Raw genomic sequence first — 16,656 nt, forward strand, 5'->3', positions numbered from 1 at the left:
TACCATATCGGAACATCTGGTTTGTGGACAGCTGTTAAAATTTGAATTTTGAAGTTCCTCACTATATTTCAACATGTATCACTGCTTTTGTCATTGAATTCACGGCTTTGGAGCATACATCCTACAACACAAATCTTCAAAACCCACATGTTTCACACAACCTCAGAGCGGGGCGAGATGAGGAGGAGGCAGCGCAGATCCCGGAGTCCAGAGACATGTATCAGAGGTGTATGGAGTTTAAACGACCTATTTTCTGGCGCCTCTTAACGTCACGTTGTCCTTGGTTGCTTTGTTGGAGAGGATGAATCGTGGAGTGGTAAGCAGGGAGCCCCCAGACCATGGTAGTGGTTGTGGTTGTGGACTAGAAAGCGGGGACGCAGGAAGAAGCCCCGTGGTGTGGATGACAGGAACACGTGGTGTGTGGGAGGAGAGAGGACACAGACAAAGGGGGGATGTGTGAACGTGACGGGGCGGGCTGTACTCACTGAGGTCACCCAGTGCACGGTTTGTGGGGCGGTTCGCGTCCCGCCCTTGGTCCGCTCATGCCTCGCCTCCTTTCCTTGGAGAGCACTTTTGGAGGGAGACTGCCTGCAAGATACATACCACTTTCGTTGCTGTGGTTACTGATGATGATCAGTAATAATCCCCTTCAGGCTAGAAAGCTGCATTCCGCGGGCCCATGGGATTTGAACTGCTCAGGGAAATGGCAGTTAAAATCAATGTACGTCAGTCGCACAGACTGCAGAGTGTGAGAGAGAGTGTGTGTATGTGAGTCTCCGTAGGATGATGACGATACTGTTTCCGTATCTTTAAAAAACAACAAAAAAAACCACAAAAAAACGATGGATGGACGGTCAGCACTTTCTTGCAGTACATCGCATCGTGTGGTGGTCGGTTATTGGGACGTGGCTCTTTTCGTCTCGGGGTCGCTGAGAAGGCGGTTATATGTCGTGAAATAAAGAATCCTTTGGGAAGCTCCGTAGGCGTCGAGTATGGACAGCTTCACATTGACCACATTCTGACTGGGCATTTAGTTGTGGGATAGGTTTATGAAAGGCGATCAATGCGAGACAAAGAGCGTTTGATGGTGACCTCTAATATTGTAAAATGTGATCTCTGTTGTGTTTGAGGAGCGGCGAACAACAAGTCGATAGACAGACGGGTAGTAACAAGAAACGCATTTTGAGAACCAGTCTTCTCTCCTCTCTCTCTCTCTCTCTCTCTCTCTTTTCCCATCCCTAACACATCTCTCCGCCACACACTAACACACGCGGATTCAGTCGGGAATTAGCGCCAATCCTTGGAAGACCAAAGCCGTGATTTCTAGAGTTACGTATGTCCTTGCACGGTTCATAGCATCCGACTTATACGCGGCACCCAACAACCCATGCTGAAGAGTGACACTCCCCTTTCTTTGAAGTTCCAGTTTGCCAGTATGGTGCTGATGTGGTGGTTTTCTCCATCGCCGTGAACAGTGGGGTGGGGTGGGGGTGGGGCGGAGAGTGAGGGGAGGGCGGGGAGGAGAGCTGAGGACGCCTGTTCAGCACGGCGTGTCGTGGTGGCTTGATGGCTGGGGAAACTGATCGATGTCCCTTTGTTGTTGTTGCCGCCTGATGGCGATGTGAGGCTGCTGATGAGGCGATCGACAGGAGGGCACGGGAGTGTACGTTCAGTGGGGGAAGGGGGAGGATTGGGGGTGGGTGGGGGGTGGAGGGTGTGCTGGTTGCCAGGTAGCCGAAGTGGATTAGTTTGTACAGGGTGTGTGCGTATCGATCCGTTCCCTCCACCACGTCACCATCACCTCGGCTGGGGCCTCGTTCTGGTAGCGGGCAGCGCGCGCGGCTCCCGTGCGAGGAAGAGGTAGAGAGGAGTTCGGCCAAACCGTCCAGTGACACGGTCTGGTCTCTGCAGTCTGCCTGACCGCCCTGCAACACTGGCCCGTCATGACAGACTACTGCAGGCCGGCCCTCCTGTTGACTGACGCCTCGCGGTCTGTTCCTCGCCGCCTCCGGCTCTGTATCGCTTTGCCGCTTGGTTGCCGCGTCACCGCTTGATGTCCCCATTGCTGAATCGGTGAACCGCATGGATACCAAAGCATGGCAACTTTTTTTCTTTTTTTTTGGGGGGGGGGGGGGGGGCGCCCCCCTAAAATCATCATTTAATCCTGTTAACTCTCTTTCGAACGCTAGTCCTCATAATACGCTGCGCGTGATAGTACTATAAGCCCCCAAAGGAAGTGTTTCGTCTTAATCGGATACAGCGCTTGGCGCGTCCAGTTGTTTTCCTGTAACAGTAAGGATACAGCGCCAGCCCCTGTCAGCCGCTAAGTCGATAGACCGCTTGGACACTGCCATGGCTTGCCGCCTGATGGTCTGTCGACATGATGTGTCAGTCACATACAGACCCCCTTGTCTGTCATTGTCTGGGCACAGGTCAGTCTTCATGTGGTACTCTTTTTCATTCATCTATTCTTTCTTTCTTTCGTTCTTTCTATTTTCTTCTTTTTTTTTCCTGTGATTTTTGACATTTTTTTTCCTTCTTATTCTTTTTTTCCCTTCTTTACGAATCCATTCGTCACATCATCTGCCCATCCATCCATCCATCCATCCATCAACACATCCATTCACTTTAGCATTCATTCATCAATCCATCCATCCATCCACCCATCCATTCATTCTATTCATTCTTTTTTCTTTTGGCTTTCACACGATCAGCAAACAGCAAACAACACAAATTATTTCTGTCATTCTACCCTTCAACGTTTTATTTTAGTTTACCTTTTTGGGCGTTAGCAGCCGTCAGAGCTGATTTGTGGGCAGCCAAAGCGGCGTGTTTATCGGGCAGGACAGCTCGCTGTGCAGACTGTCTGTGTGTTCCTGGGCGTCACACGCTTCGCAGCACCGGAAAGAGTCAGTCCGACGTGCGGGATTCCATTTCTCAGCTTAAAACTCATCCATTTTTCACACATTGCGTCACCTGGGGCCATAACCGGAAAGAGGGGAGGGGGGGCGGGGGGGTTACTTGATGTGATGAACTCTTTGCTGATATCTGTCTGTCCGTCAGTTTGTCTGCCTCTCAGCTGATATAATTATCAGTGTGGTCGAAAGGAAGTAGTGGAGGGGGGATGAGGGGGATAATGCACATGTTCGGTCGGTCCTTCCCATAAAATGTGGGTGGGGGTGAAAAAGATGGAGGAGGGAGGAAAGTGAGAGAGGGACAAGAGGTGCAGGAATGGAGACGGTGAGAGATGCGCATGGGAGTGGAGCAGATAAACAGAAAGACATTTGCAGCGAGACACACACTTAGAAAGGGCGACAGATGGAGGAGCGGCCCGGAGTGGCAGCACAGACAAGAGGGGAAGACGGGTTAACGTGCAGGCTGGCCGTCCTGTTCAGGGTTTGCCCAGCCACCTCAATGTATTCAGCTCGGTGGGTTTGCCCCGTCACGGACTCGCAAGCATTGCTGCTGGTGCGACGATCATCCGACCAGGGGGAGTGGGGAGGGGTGTGAGGGTGGGGTTGAGGGTCTCCATCCTCTTCCCAATTCCGGGCTGAGAGGAATCAGTTGTATGTTACAGCAAGCAGCTGGGTACGTGACCCTACTTGCGAAGTATGGGGACCAGCTTTCTTAGTCAGCTGAACCAATACTGAGTGGCTAATGCATAGCTACCAGCTGGTTGCTCAGAGAAGGAAATAATACATGTCTGGTGGGTGATCTGGTCGAAAGAAAAGAAGGAAACGGTACTATAGGGACACAAGGGGGAAAGGGGCGGATGAAAGAGAGAGGCAAGTCGTGTGTTCGCACACGTTCGCCCAGGGACATAATAACAATTTAACGTGTGTCTCAGTTACACCCCCCCCCCTTTCCCTCTCTCTCTCAGCCTTCACTACCGTCCTTCATCTTCCTTTCTCTCTGTCTGTCTTCTGTATACACACCACGCAAACAAATGCTGCAATAGTTTTTCTTTTCTTTTCAAAGATATCAAAAATCTTCACGTAATCCGATTTAACCCGAGAGGATACTGAAGACGGTTTTATCAATGGATGATGATGTTTCGACCAGACATTATTGTTGATTCGCAAACGCGTGCGCGTGCGGGTGATTGTTGATATCTTCGTTCGGCGTGATTTTGTTTTCACCTTGTTCTAAAAGGCCCGGAATGGCATTGCCATTGGAATTCAACTGGGCGAGCAAAAACATAATTTGGTTGAAGAGAGCGTCGGTTTTACGGCGTGTTTGTTTCTAGTTAGCGGCCTTATCCCGGGGCTGATGGCATTACTGTAGTCTGTAAGATTGTTTTTAACCCGTCATTGAAAAGTACTCACTGGGGCATTTCCAACCTTTGCAGCGATTATATCTTTTTATCTCCCACTTAACACTGTTGACAACACATGGGATACCAACACATGGATAAGAATGAGTTCTCCATGGACTCCGTTTGTATTTGATCCAGATGGTGTTGAAAAATCATGGTCGGTTTGTCTCATCAGTCGTGTCATTAATAGTTCCGGAACCACAAAGCAAATACTGTTCATCTTTGGGTTTTGTTTGTCGTGTGTAGTATTGAGAGCTTTCTTTGTGTTCATGTATTGTATTCACTATATTGTAAACAGCTAGGTATATGGAAAGGAGGTTGTCTGCCTCACATTAAAAAAAATATTCCAATATTTGGAACCACTTACATTGTAGTCATACATGTTTACATTTTTACACTGAAATGTTCTGTTTTTTGTGGCACACTTAAGAATCAACACTTCTCCATGAGCTTCACGACGGAAGGCTTTTTTTATGTTTAAAACAGTTTATGTTTAATTCATGTTCTACTTCCACTGTTACAACTTACATTGGAGGCGTGGATTTAAGCAGGTTCCTGCTTGAAGTTACACTCTTCTGCAAGCTATCCTTCCCCAGCCCGCTGCGATTCGTGATTGTCAATCTCCAAACCCACCTCCACCCTCCTTCCCTTCCCGCACCACCCACTGCACCTCCCAGAAAACAGGCAGGCGGATCCTTTCAGGGAGTGGAACTGGCTGCAGAACCTGATAAATCAGGGGACGGGGAGAGCGTAGATCGAGAAGAAAGTGGAGAAGGAAGGAAGGCGGTGGTGGTGGTGGCGGCAGTGACGTTTCATTTTTTGTGTGGACGTGTCTGATGACACAGAAGGGCGATGATGTCACGTGAGGCGGAAATGAGTGTCTTGCCATGCGCGAGGCCCCGTGTGTCAATGCTGTTTCCTGTCCGTGCCTTGACAATGGCTAGGGCTCATCATCTCCCTTCACCCCTTCAGCTGAACCTGATCCATGTCTCACTCTACTCCCCCCCCCCCACCCCCTCTCTGTAACCTGTCTTTGTTCTCTCTCTCTCTCTCTCTCTCTCTCACACACACACACACACACACACACACACACAACACACACACACACAGTCCCCTTTCTCTGCTCCTCCCCCCTACCCTTCCTCCCTTCTCTTTGTCTTTTCTTCCTTACCAGTTAGAAAAAAATGACATCCCTCTCTCTGGGTATTCCTCATGTCAAAAAAAGTATCGGTCTCTGTCTATCTCTGTCTGTCTGTCTGTCTCCGATCCCTTCTGTATTCTTCTTCTTATTCTGCGTTCGTGGTCTGAAACTCCCACGTTCACTTGTAAGTACACGATTGGGCTTTTACGTGTATGACCGTTTTTACCCCGCCATGTAGGCAGCCCATACTGGTATGTTCTTGTTTCCATAACCCACCGAACGTTGACTTGCATTACAGGATCTTTAACGTGCGTATTCGATCTTCTGTTTGCGTATACACACGAAGGGGGTTCAGGCACTGGCAGGTCTGCACATATGTTGACCTGGGAGATGGGGAAAATCTCCACCCTTTACCCACCAGGCGCCGGTACCGAGATTCGAACCCGGGACCCTCAGATTGAAAGTGCAACCCTTTAACCACTCGACTGTTGCGCCCGTCTTCCACTGATGTTCCATTTGGCAAATTTAAAGGTGAGAGACATATATGCAGTCGGGAAGGGGGTGTGGGAGACGTTATTCACACCACTGAAATTGGATTGATAAAGCGTTTGTCATTCTGCGTTCTCCCTTTGCCGGCATGTGTCGTTGTACATTTTATGTGTGTGTGTACACGCGCGCGCGCGCGCACACACACACACACACACACACACACACACACACACACACACACACAGCACAACACACACGCGCGCACACACATCATACACAGAGTGGTAGGGGTGGTGTGAAGAGAGCAGTGCGGGAATGGCAGGCAGGGGAAGCAGGGAGAGGCGGACAAGAGGCGCCCTCAGAGGATGATTGCCTGCAGGTGCCAATTGGGAACGTTTTGTGCAAAAAGCAAAACACGCAGTTACTGCTCCCTTTACGGTTCCCCTTGCCCCCGCTGCTTCCCTGAACCTGTTTCTTTACCCCAGCCCCCTGATGCCCCCCGACCCTCTTTCCAATCTCCGACCTTCCTCTCTCTCTCTCTCTCTCTCTCTCTCTCTCTCTCTCTCTCTCCCTCTCCTTGTCGTTTTCTGTCTCTTTCTTTCACTCCACAACCTCCGCGCCGGCCACCCCACCCCCACCCCCCAAAAAAACAAACAAACAAAAACGAAAACAAAACAGCGCAGGAACCAGCAAATTTTGTAGTTGAAAACAAAAACACATGAACAGAAGACTGATTTTTTTTTTCTGTTAGGGATCTCGTAATGTGTATTTAATGAATTTTGTTGACGAAGTAGAACATAATTTGTGGTTTTAAAAAATCGCTGTTTTGCCTGTCTGTGTCTTTCTCCATCCCCTTTCACCTGGCAGAAGAACCCTGTGACACACACACACACACACACACACACACACACACAGAATATGTAGCTGACATAAAAAAAAGGGGGGGGGGGGGAGTCAGTGAGAGCAGATCCATAAGCTCGTGAGAAGCGAGAGGAAATACGGGAAACGCAATGACAGGAAAGAAAAAAGAGAGAGAGAAAGCGAGAGAGAGAGAGAGCGCATAAACAGAAGAAGAGAAGAAAAAAGGAAAGAATGCTTATAGTTACCTTGTGAGTGTTCCAGGGCTGAAAAGAAAACGTGCTGTTCTGTGGAAGAAATGGTTCAGCTCTGACTGGGAGAGAGAGAGAGATTGGTGGGGAGGGGAGGGGGGGGGGGGGGGGGGGAGGAAGGAGTAAATAATGGCAGCACTTGACTTTCCCAACACAGAGCGAAGACAACCACTTGAACATCTAAAGTCGGCATTGCCCCTGCCTCCTCCTGAGTCTTTCAAAACCAGTTTCATATCCCCCTTGTCTCTTTTTTTCTGTTCCGTACCGTTTGTGTTTGTTTGTTTGTTGTCTCTCTCTCTCTCTCTCTCTCTCTCTCTCTCTCTCCCTCCTTACCCCTTTCCTCTGCGCGCGCGCGTGTGTGTGTGATTTTATCTTTCTCTTTGTCTTTCGGTCATTTAATCATGCTTATTCCCCCTTCTTCCTCATAGTCATACATTCACCCCTCTATTTCTTCCCGTATCTTTCTTTCTGTCTCCGTCTCTGTCATTCTGTTGTCTGTCTGTCACTTTTGAATGTCCCAGTTTCCCCCCTTCTTCCTTTCTTGCTTGTTTTAACCGTTCGTTTCGTCCCTCTCTTCCTCCGCTCTCACACACGCACGCGCGCAGAGGAAAGGGGTAAGGAGGGAGAGGGAGACAGAGAGAGAGAGAGAGAGAGAGACAACAAACAAACAAACACAAGCAGTACAGAACAGAAAAAAAAAGAGACACGGGGGATATGAAACTGGTTTTGAAAGACTCAGGAGGAGGCAGGGGCAATGCCGACTTTAGATGTTCAAGTGGTTGTCTTCGCTCTGTGTTGGGCAAGTGTCTCTTTTTTTTTCTGTTCTGTACTGCTTGTGTTTGTTTGTTTGTTGTCTCTCTCTCTCTCTCTCTCTCTCTCTCTCTCTCTCTCTCTCTCTCTCTCTCTCCCACCTTTCCCTTCTTCAACCTTGTCTCTGCTTACCCCCCAAACCCCGATTCACACACACACACACACACACACACACACACATATATATATATATATATAATTTTGTGTTTCTTCCCGGTGTCGTTTCCATCACAAGATAGCTACCCTTTTCATCTCAACAGCGTGTAGGATTTATTTTCTCGGATAACGTTTGTTTACTTAGCTTTTGACTGGTTTTATTTTATTTTTCATGCGTTTGTATATTATCATAGCTTCACGTTCTGGTAAAAGTTTGCTTCAGATAAACTGTACGTGTGCGTGCGCTCGCGCGCGCGTGTGTGTGTATTTCGTCTTTGGCATTATTATTATTATTATTATTTTAATAAAGATTAACAGTCCTGTAGTATGTTGAAATTTCTTTCACAGTGACCATGTTTTTGTGTGTGTGTGTGTGTGTGTGTGTGTGTGTGTGTGTGTGTGTGTTTTACGTAGTTGTGCTGTTCATAGAAAGTTAAACTTAGTCTTGCACAACAGATTTCTTTGGATAGATCTCCTTGCAGACTATTTGAAAGGATGATGATAATGTTGGCTTTTTGAAAAAATGACTTTCCCAACAAAACGTACACGGCAACAACTCCCATGTTGTCTCAGTTTTTACTGTGACGATTCTATTTTTCTCCCCCTCTCCCCCTCCAAGCTATTCTCACGAACAAGGTTATTCAGAGAGTAAGCCTATGCTGTGTGACTGCAAAAAAACTGGCATGTAAGACTTTCCGAGTGCTTCATTCTACTGGAGGGAGACTGGCTAAGGTTTCTCAAGACACGTCAGTGCGACTTGCTCACCGAGCAGAAAACGGATGGTTCAGGTGGAAGAAGGTTTTGGCTGTATCGTATTATTCCCTCACTTTTTTACCCCTCCCCTGTCTTTTCACTCGGCAGGTCGGATCTGGTTTGCGTGTTGAAGGCTGTGAAGAGATTGCCATCAGGAGGGGAAGGTTTGGGGTGATGACTGTGGTGAGGTGTGTGTGCGGCTGACTGGATCGTTGGCGGTGATAAGACACTGCCTTCATTTGTCTAAATAAATGAGGGCGGTTAATCCGGGGGGAGAAAAGTGCTGACTTGCACCGCGTGTGTGGTTGGTAAGGCAGGGAGGTTCACGCGTGTGGTGTGGAGGGGACAGGGACAAAAGGAGGATTGTTTTGTTTTGATGGTAGTGGAGAACGTGTCTGACGGTACTTCGTTGTGGGTGTTTTCTGGTTCGTGACTGATGTTCACGTGGTGAGGGTGTCCAGGTCTGAAGGAATAGGTCTTGAAGAGGTTGGGTTTCTTCCCGGCGTCTCCCACCCATCCCTGCCTTTTCCTTAGTGTTTCTCTCTTCCTCCTTACACTACTTCCCTCCCACCCTTCATGTCTCTCCTGTCCTCCACACCCTTCATGTCTCTCCTGTCCCCCACACCCTTCATGTCTCTCCTGTCCCCCACACCCTTCATGTCTCTCCTGTCCTCCACACCCACCCACCCTTCATGTCTCTCCTGTCCCCCACACCCTCCCACCCTTCATGTCTCTCCTGTCCTCCACACCCTTCATGTCTCTCCTGTCCTCCACACCCTCCCACCCTTCATGTCTCTCCTGTCCTCCACACCCTTCATGTCTCTCCTGTCCTCCACACCCTTCATGTCTCTCCTGTCCCCCACACCCTTCATGTCTCTCCTGTCATCCACACCCTTCATGTCTCTCCTGTCTCCACACCTCTATGTCTCTCCTGTCCCACCCCTCAGTCTCCTCCTGTCCTCCACACCCTTCATGTCTCTCCTGTCCTCCACACCCTTCATGTCTCTCCTGTCCTCCACACCCTTCATGTCTCTCCTGTCCCCCACACCCTCCCACCCTTCATGTCTCTCCTGTCCCCCACACCCTCCCACCCTTCATGTCTCTCCTGTCCTCCACACCCTCCCACCCTTCATGTCTCTCCTGTCCTCCACACCCTCCACACCCTTCATGTCTCTCCTGTCCCCCACACCCTCCACCCTTCATGTCTCTCCTGTCCTCCACACCCTCCCACCCTTCATGTCTCTCCTGTCCCCACACCCTCCCACCCTTCATGTCTCTCCTGTCCTCCACACCCACAGTTGTCAATGTGGAAGAGCAGGTGGGAAGGGAGGGCGGAAATAATCAGTGATCCCCGCTGCTGAAAGAGTGAACTCTCATGTTCCTCGTCACTCCCTTGAAGTAATAAAAGAAAGTTGCCACGATTGTTTAAACGCTAAGCACGTCGTCTTTAGGATCTCGTATTCGTTTCCTGATATGCGAGTAGACGTCACAGCTGTGCATTTTCTGCCCTCCCTCCCCCCTCACCCCAGCCGTGCCTTACAGTAGACACTGTAGCAGGCCAGCGCTTTTCTGAAAACAAAGTGGCGAGTTTCTCCTCGGCACCACGTGAGGATTGGGGGATGCTATGAAATGGTTTACAGGTAGAGGAGCCAGCACCTCGCTAAAGAGATCAGGTAGCAGCCTGTCTGCCGTGCCAGATGTTCCATTGTGCACCATCGTGGGGCCGGGGTGGTGGGGGAGGGGAGGGGTGGGGATGCCAGAAGGATGGAGAGAACAGAAGGGTTGGGGGGAAGTCTTGGAGAGAGGGTGGGCTGTTGTGTTGGAGGTGCACTTTTCGCTGGAGTGTTGGAATAACAAAGAGCGCGGGCTACACATAACACAGAACGTGTGTCTTGTTTGTTAGAGATATATTCTTTTTGCTGAAGCAGTTAGGAGGGGAAAATGGTTCCAGGCAAACAGAAGATGGATGCTGAAGTTGCACAAGTGGAAACAATCATCCTTTTTTTTTTCTTTTTTTGGGGGGAGGTGGGGGGGTGGTGGTTGTTTTTTTTGTTTTTGTCCGCAAGCGTCAGTCTTGAACTCTTCAAAGAAAACCCGATTAAGATGAATATCAGTAATGATGATAATAACAGTTAGTTGCAGGAGCAATTGTACTTCTGCATGGCGTAAAACAATGTCGAATGATAATAAGAAAAGTGAGGCTTTTTGTCCATCACCTCCAATCTTTAATCTTTACGTCAATGTCTCTGTGTCTGCCTGCCTCTACCGGTCTGTCTCTGAGTCTGTCTCTCAAGCTCCCCCCCACCGCCCCCCGCCCTCCCCAAGACCCCGCCCCCCTTCCACTTTTTTTTCCCCTCCTCTCTCACGGGCTCCACAGATCCTTTCATTAGCAGTACACGACTGTTCGCTCGCACCACTTTATCTCGTTACCTAACCTGGCACTGGGTCAGGTCTTAGTTCACACTAAGTCAGAGGAAGACCACACACATACACACACGCACGCACGCACGCGCGCGCGCACACACACACACACACGCAGACATCTCTTAGTTCCCCCCCCCCCACCTCTCTTCCCACCCTTCCTGTCCCTGTCTCCATCTCGTGCCATGCAGTGAAAACATGCATGCTCCAAAACCACATGTCACGCAGACACCACATGCGCTTCATAACGTAATTAATATAATTATATAAAACTTAACTCGATTTTCTGCTCCAAATGCAAATTTATAAGGGAAAACAGCCTGTTCAAACGGTGGTGTGTAGCAGAGAAGAGGGATGGGAGCCATTGAAGGAAGTACCTCTTTGCCAATACAATGTCTGTCTCTCTGTGAGTCACCGAGTCATCCAGTTTGACTGGCTTTGAAGAAAAGATCTATGTGTCTGAGTTGTCTGTTGCAATCTGTCTCAGAAAATATGTTTAGGTTTGTCTGTCTCTGAGTTAACTGTAAAAGCCGGTGTCTGGGGAAAAATCTGAGATACGTTTCAGTATATCTGTCTCTGGGAGCATTAAAAAGGTGTCTCACCATGTCTATCTCTGGGGACATTAAAAAGGTCTGTCTGTCTCCCTACGTGATGTGTCTCACTATGTCTATCTCTGGGGACATTAAAAAGGTCCGTCTGTCTCCCTACGTGATAAGTGTCTCACTATCTCTGGGGACATTAAAAAGGTCTGTCTGTCTCCCTACGTGATAAGTGTCTCACTGTCTCTGGGGGCATTAAAAAGGTCTGTCTGTCTCCCTACGTGATAAGTGTCTCACTGTCTCTGGGGGCATTAAAAAGGTCTGTCTGTCTCCCTACGTGATAAGTGTCTCACTGTCTCTGGGGGCATTAAAAAGGTCTGTCTGTCTCCCTACGTGATAAGTGTCTCACTGTCTCTGGGGACATTAAAAAGGTCTGTCTGTCTCCCTACGTGATAAGTGTCTCACTGTCTCTGGGGACATTAAAAAGGTCTGTCTGTCTCCCTACGTGATAAGTGTCTCACTGTCTCTGGGGGCATTAAAAAGGTCTGTCTGTCTCCCTACGTGATAAGTGTCTCACTGTCTCTGGGGGCATTAAAAAGGTCTGTCTGTCTCCCTACGTGATAAGTGTCTCACTGTCTCTGGGGGCATTAAAAAGGTCTGTCTGTCTCCCTACGTGATAAGTGTCTCACTGTCTCTGGGGGCATTAAAAAGGTCTGTCTGTCTCCCTACGTGATGTGTCTCACTATGTCTATCTCTGGGGACATTAAAAAGGTCCGTCTGTCTCCCTACGTGATAAGTGTCTCACTATGTCTATCTCTGGGGACATTAAAAAGGTCTGTCTGTCTCCCTACGTGATAAGTGTCTCACTGTCTCTGGGGACATTAAAAAGGTCTGTCTGTCTCCCTACGTGATAAATGTCTCACTGTCTCTGGGGGCATTAAAAAGGTCTGTCTGTCTCCTTACGTGGTAAGTATCTCACTATGTCTGTCTGTGGGGGTATTAAAAAGGCCTGTCTGTCTCCCTACGTGATAAGTGCCTCACTATGTCTCTGGGGTGGGAATAAAAAGGTCTGTCTGTCTCCCTACGTGATAAGTGCCTCACTATGTCTCTGGGGTGGGAATAAAAAGGTCTGTCGGTCTCCATACGTGATAAGTCTCGATATGTCTGTCTCGGGACAAGAAAGGTCTGTCTGCCTTTGATATATATATGAATTTTTGCCTGGGCCTGTCAGTCTGTCCGTCTCGAGGGAAAAGACTGACGGGTAATTGATCTTGGATTCTTCCAGACTATGTTCCATCTTGCCGTCTTTCTCAGACTCGACCACTCGCTTCTTCATCCTCTCACTGTGGACTCGGAGAGGGAGGGAGGATCACAGGCGGGTCCAGATTGGCCACTGACAACAGGGGACGGGCCTGATTTGATTAGAGAGAACAAAGCAAGGGGAACTGCCGGTGCCTGCTCTCCTGTGGAAACGCTAGATCTATACTACCGCTTCTCTCTCTCTCTCTCTCTCTCTCTCTCTCTCTCTCTGTGTCTCTCTGTGCGTGCGTGCGTGCGTGCGTGTTCATGCTTGGGTACGTGTGTGGCAGATGGATGGTCTGTATGTTTCTCAGTGTACGCCGCCTCAGAAAACATAACAGGGCAACCTAAAAGGCGAGGTTAATGGGGTTTTTTTTTTGTGTGTTTTGGTTTTGTTTGTTTTTGTTTGTTTTTTCAGTTAAATGTGGCCATTCGTTGCTGTAAACAAGCGAAGTTGTTGTGACTTTGAGCGACAGAACACAGCAGAAGAGGAGCGAGTGAGAGAACGAAAGCAAACGAATGACGAAGAGTGGAGAGGGGCAGTCAGAGTATCCTGGATTGATTACTGTCGATAGCAGAAACGGGGTCAACACTATGTGTGTGTGTGTTGGGGGGGTGGGGGGGGGGGGGGGTACGTGCTGGGTGACTGAGGATGTGGGTGTGGGCGCGGCTCAGAACCCGGCAGACTTGTCAGGAAAAAAAGATGAGGGATTGGGGCAGGGTGATGCTCCTCCATTCGTCAAGAGGAAGGTCCTGTTGTGGCCATGTTGGGGGCTGAAAAGGAAAATGAAATGAGCTGCGGATAAACAGGAGCCTGGGGCTGTTGCTTTGGGCGCTGCGGCGTCGGCTTCATCAGGTCCTCAGCTGATGCGAGACATCTTGGCTCCGTTTTAATTTGATTTAGCCTTGGGCATGGGTCTCTCTCTCTCTCTCTCTCTCTCTCTCTCTCTCTCTCTCTCTCTGTGTGTGCATGTGCGCGTGTGCGTGCGCCTCCCCACAGCTGACACTTTGAGGAATCCTTTCTGAACCGATCATCTGCGTGGTTGGTTAATTTGTTTTCATTATTATTTTGATCGTCACATAGTTTTGTTATTTATGCTTTATTCAGTTTATTGATTAATACTTTTCCTTTTTTTCCCAACGCTTTTTTTTTTGGAGGGGAGGGGAGGGGGGGGGGGAGAATGGTCGTGATATAAAATACGGTTCTGGTAAAAACAAAACAAAAAACAAAAAAACCCCTTGAGAATGAAAAGAGGACTTTTTTTGTTTTGTGTCAGTATCAACTGATATGCATGAGAGTCCGTCTGTCAGTTTACTCTGAAGACGGTTCAGGGAAACGAGCCCACATTAATTAACAACTGAACATTCTCTCTCTCTCTCTCTCTCTCTCTCTCTCTCTCTCTTTCAAATTTCGTGGCAGAGCAATTGTGTTTTAGTTCTGTTGAATCTGTTTTTTTTTCCTTGTTTTTTTTCAAATCGTTATCTTTGTGTGCGTGTTCTCATGTGGACAGGCTGGTGACCATCGCATTAAATTTCCTGTGTTCCTGCGTTCTCTCCCTCCTTCCCTCTCTCTCTCTCTCTCTCTCTCTCTCTCGCGCGCGCGCGCGCACGCGCGCACCCACACCCACAATCCCCCGCTCCCCACACACTCCCTCTCACTCATTCACTCACTCAAACTTATGTGAGGGCGCGCGCACGAGCACACAAACACACACACACTCTCTCTCTCTCTCTCTCTCTCTCTGTTTCGCAGTTCTAGTCACCAGGAACAAATATCTAGAAACTGTGAAGAGTTTTTACTTCAAAACAACTTTTAAGTGAAGTACTGTATTCTGTATGACTTCCTACACACTTCCAAAAGTTCACTGCTGTAAGACCCGCAGTGTACAGCATTGCACTTGACAGTTGATGATGTACACGTGCAGTCGACTGGAACGCCTGGCGTTTACTGGCAACATCACACACCACATTCCCTTCCTCCAGTTACAAATATATACTGGCTGTTTCCAGAAACGCATACGACCCAACCTCAGGCATTGAGAAAATTAGTAAAGTTTCAGACGTCTTTTTCAGTCTTTGATATTGCTTCTTGAGGAGATTTTGAGGGAATTTCTAGAGTTTCAAACGTATTCGAAGAATAATTTTGTCCGTGTTGTTGTTTTAAGTGTTAAGGGGACTAACTGTTTCCAAGTTCGAACGCAGTGTTATGTATCATCAAGCAGAATGACACAATACCCAGACAATGAAATTAACGGAACCTCCCCCTTGATCGTGTTACAGGTTCTGGGCAGAGGAGGACCGCTAGCATCTGACCCCGCCTCTCCTCCCGTGGCTGATCCATCCCCAGCCCCTGCCAAGGAGTTGCTCCCTCCCATCACCCTTGACGACCTTTGGGGCCGGGACTCGGCGTAACTGGGCCCCCAGCGATCTGCTGGCCCTGTGAGGTCCGGTGTGACAGCTCTGACCGCCGCCTGGATTACTGGTAGCACGCTAATCCCATTAGGGGCCGCCCTCCGCTGGACAGAGACTTGTAGGACGAGACATTGATGTTGTAGGTGTGGGCCGGTACTGTGCTGTGTGGGCTGACAGGGGACAGTGAGAGACAGGAGGGGAGAGAGAGAGAGAGACAAAGGACCAGTGACGACAACAACGACGCAGCCTTTGGTTTCTTGATTCAAACACTTGGTGAGTGTTGGTTTTGTTGTTGTTGTTGTAAAGTACTTGTTTTATGTTGTTATATATCCCTTCTCCTCTGCCCCCAACACCCGACCCTGCATTGTTATTGTGAGAATGTTTGGCTTCCTTTCTTCAAACACCCTCTATCCCTCCCTGTCTCTTTCTCTCCGTCCCTCTTTCCCTCACCGTTCGCTGTCTCTCACCACCCTCTCTTTTTTCATTTTGTGTCTCTTGTCTCCCTCCCTTCCTCTGCCCCCCGGCCCCTCTCCTCCCCCCCCCCCCCATCTCTCTCTGCCTCTGCCCCCACCTTTTCCCCCTGTCTCGGCTTCTGTGTGTGTGTGTGTGTCTGTGTGTGCGTGAGTGTGTGCGCGCGTGAGTGCGTGCGTGCGTGCATGCGTGCATGTGTAAAAGTTTCTAAGAGACTATAGGAACACAGCTGGGGGAACACTCAGCACACCAAGACAAAACAAGACGGATGTTCTGAAAAGCTGACGTTTTGCTGTGTAGTGCTGGCACGAGGCGCGTGCTGCTGTAAACGTCGTCAGTGAGTGGAAAATGGGGCAATAACTGAGTGAGTGGATTGGGAACATGGAGACTGCATGGTTACCTTCATCAGAGGTAGAAATTCTCAGGTAGAAAAGAGGTGAATAATTATAGACAAAGAGAAAGGGGTGAAGGAGGGTTTAGAGAGAGTAAACAGGTGAGTGTCTGAATAAATGAGTACAGAACAAGGCGTTTTTAACAGAGGCTTTGACAGAATAGATGCAACGACTTCTGTATTAAGTGGGTCAAACAGTCTTCATGTTCATTATCATAACACCATCAACAGAAAGGGTCGAATTCCACAGCTGACGGAGCTGGCAACGTCTTTAGAACATTGCAAAGGGGAAACAGTCCTCCCAAATAGAGGTTATTAAGATGGCTTCAAGACATTGCAAAAGGGTAGCA

General features: G+C 48.8%; 1 protein-coding gene across 7 annotated transcripts in view; it reads left to right on the plus strand.

The window, feature by feature from the left end:
• The window catches only part of LOC143279662 (tyrosine-protein phosphatase Lar-like), a 342,687-nt gene that overhangs the window by 66,080 nt on the left and 259,951 nt on the right, over nucleotides 1–16,656 (plus strand). For all 7 annotated transcript variants that reach the window (XM_076583704.1, XM_076583705.1, XM_076583702.1 and 4 more), the window contains one exon: nucleotides 15,313–15,717. The gene's annotated coding sequence lies outside the window, so the exon portion shown is untranslated. The remainder of the gene's footprint in view (nucleotides 1–15,312; nucleotides 15,718–16,656) is intronic.

This window comes from Babylonia areolata, chromosome 3, assembly GCF_041734735.1.
Source record: "Babylonia areolata isolate BAREFJ2019XMU chromosome 3, ASM4173473v1, whole genome shotgun sequence".
Taxonomy (NCBI): Eukaryota; Metazoa; Mollusca; class Gastropoda; order Neogastropoda; family Buccinidae; genus Babylonia; species Babylonia areolata.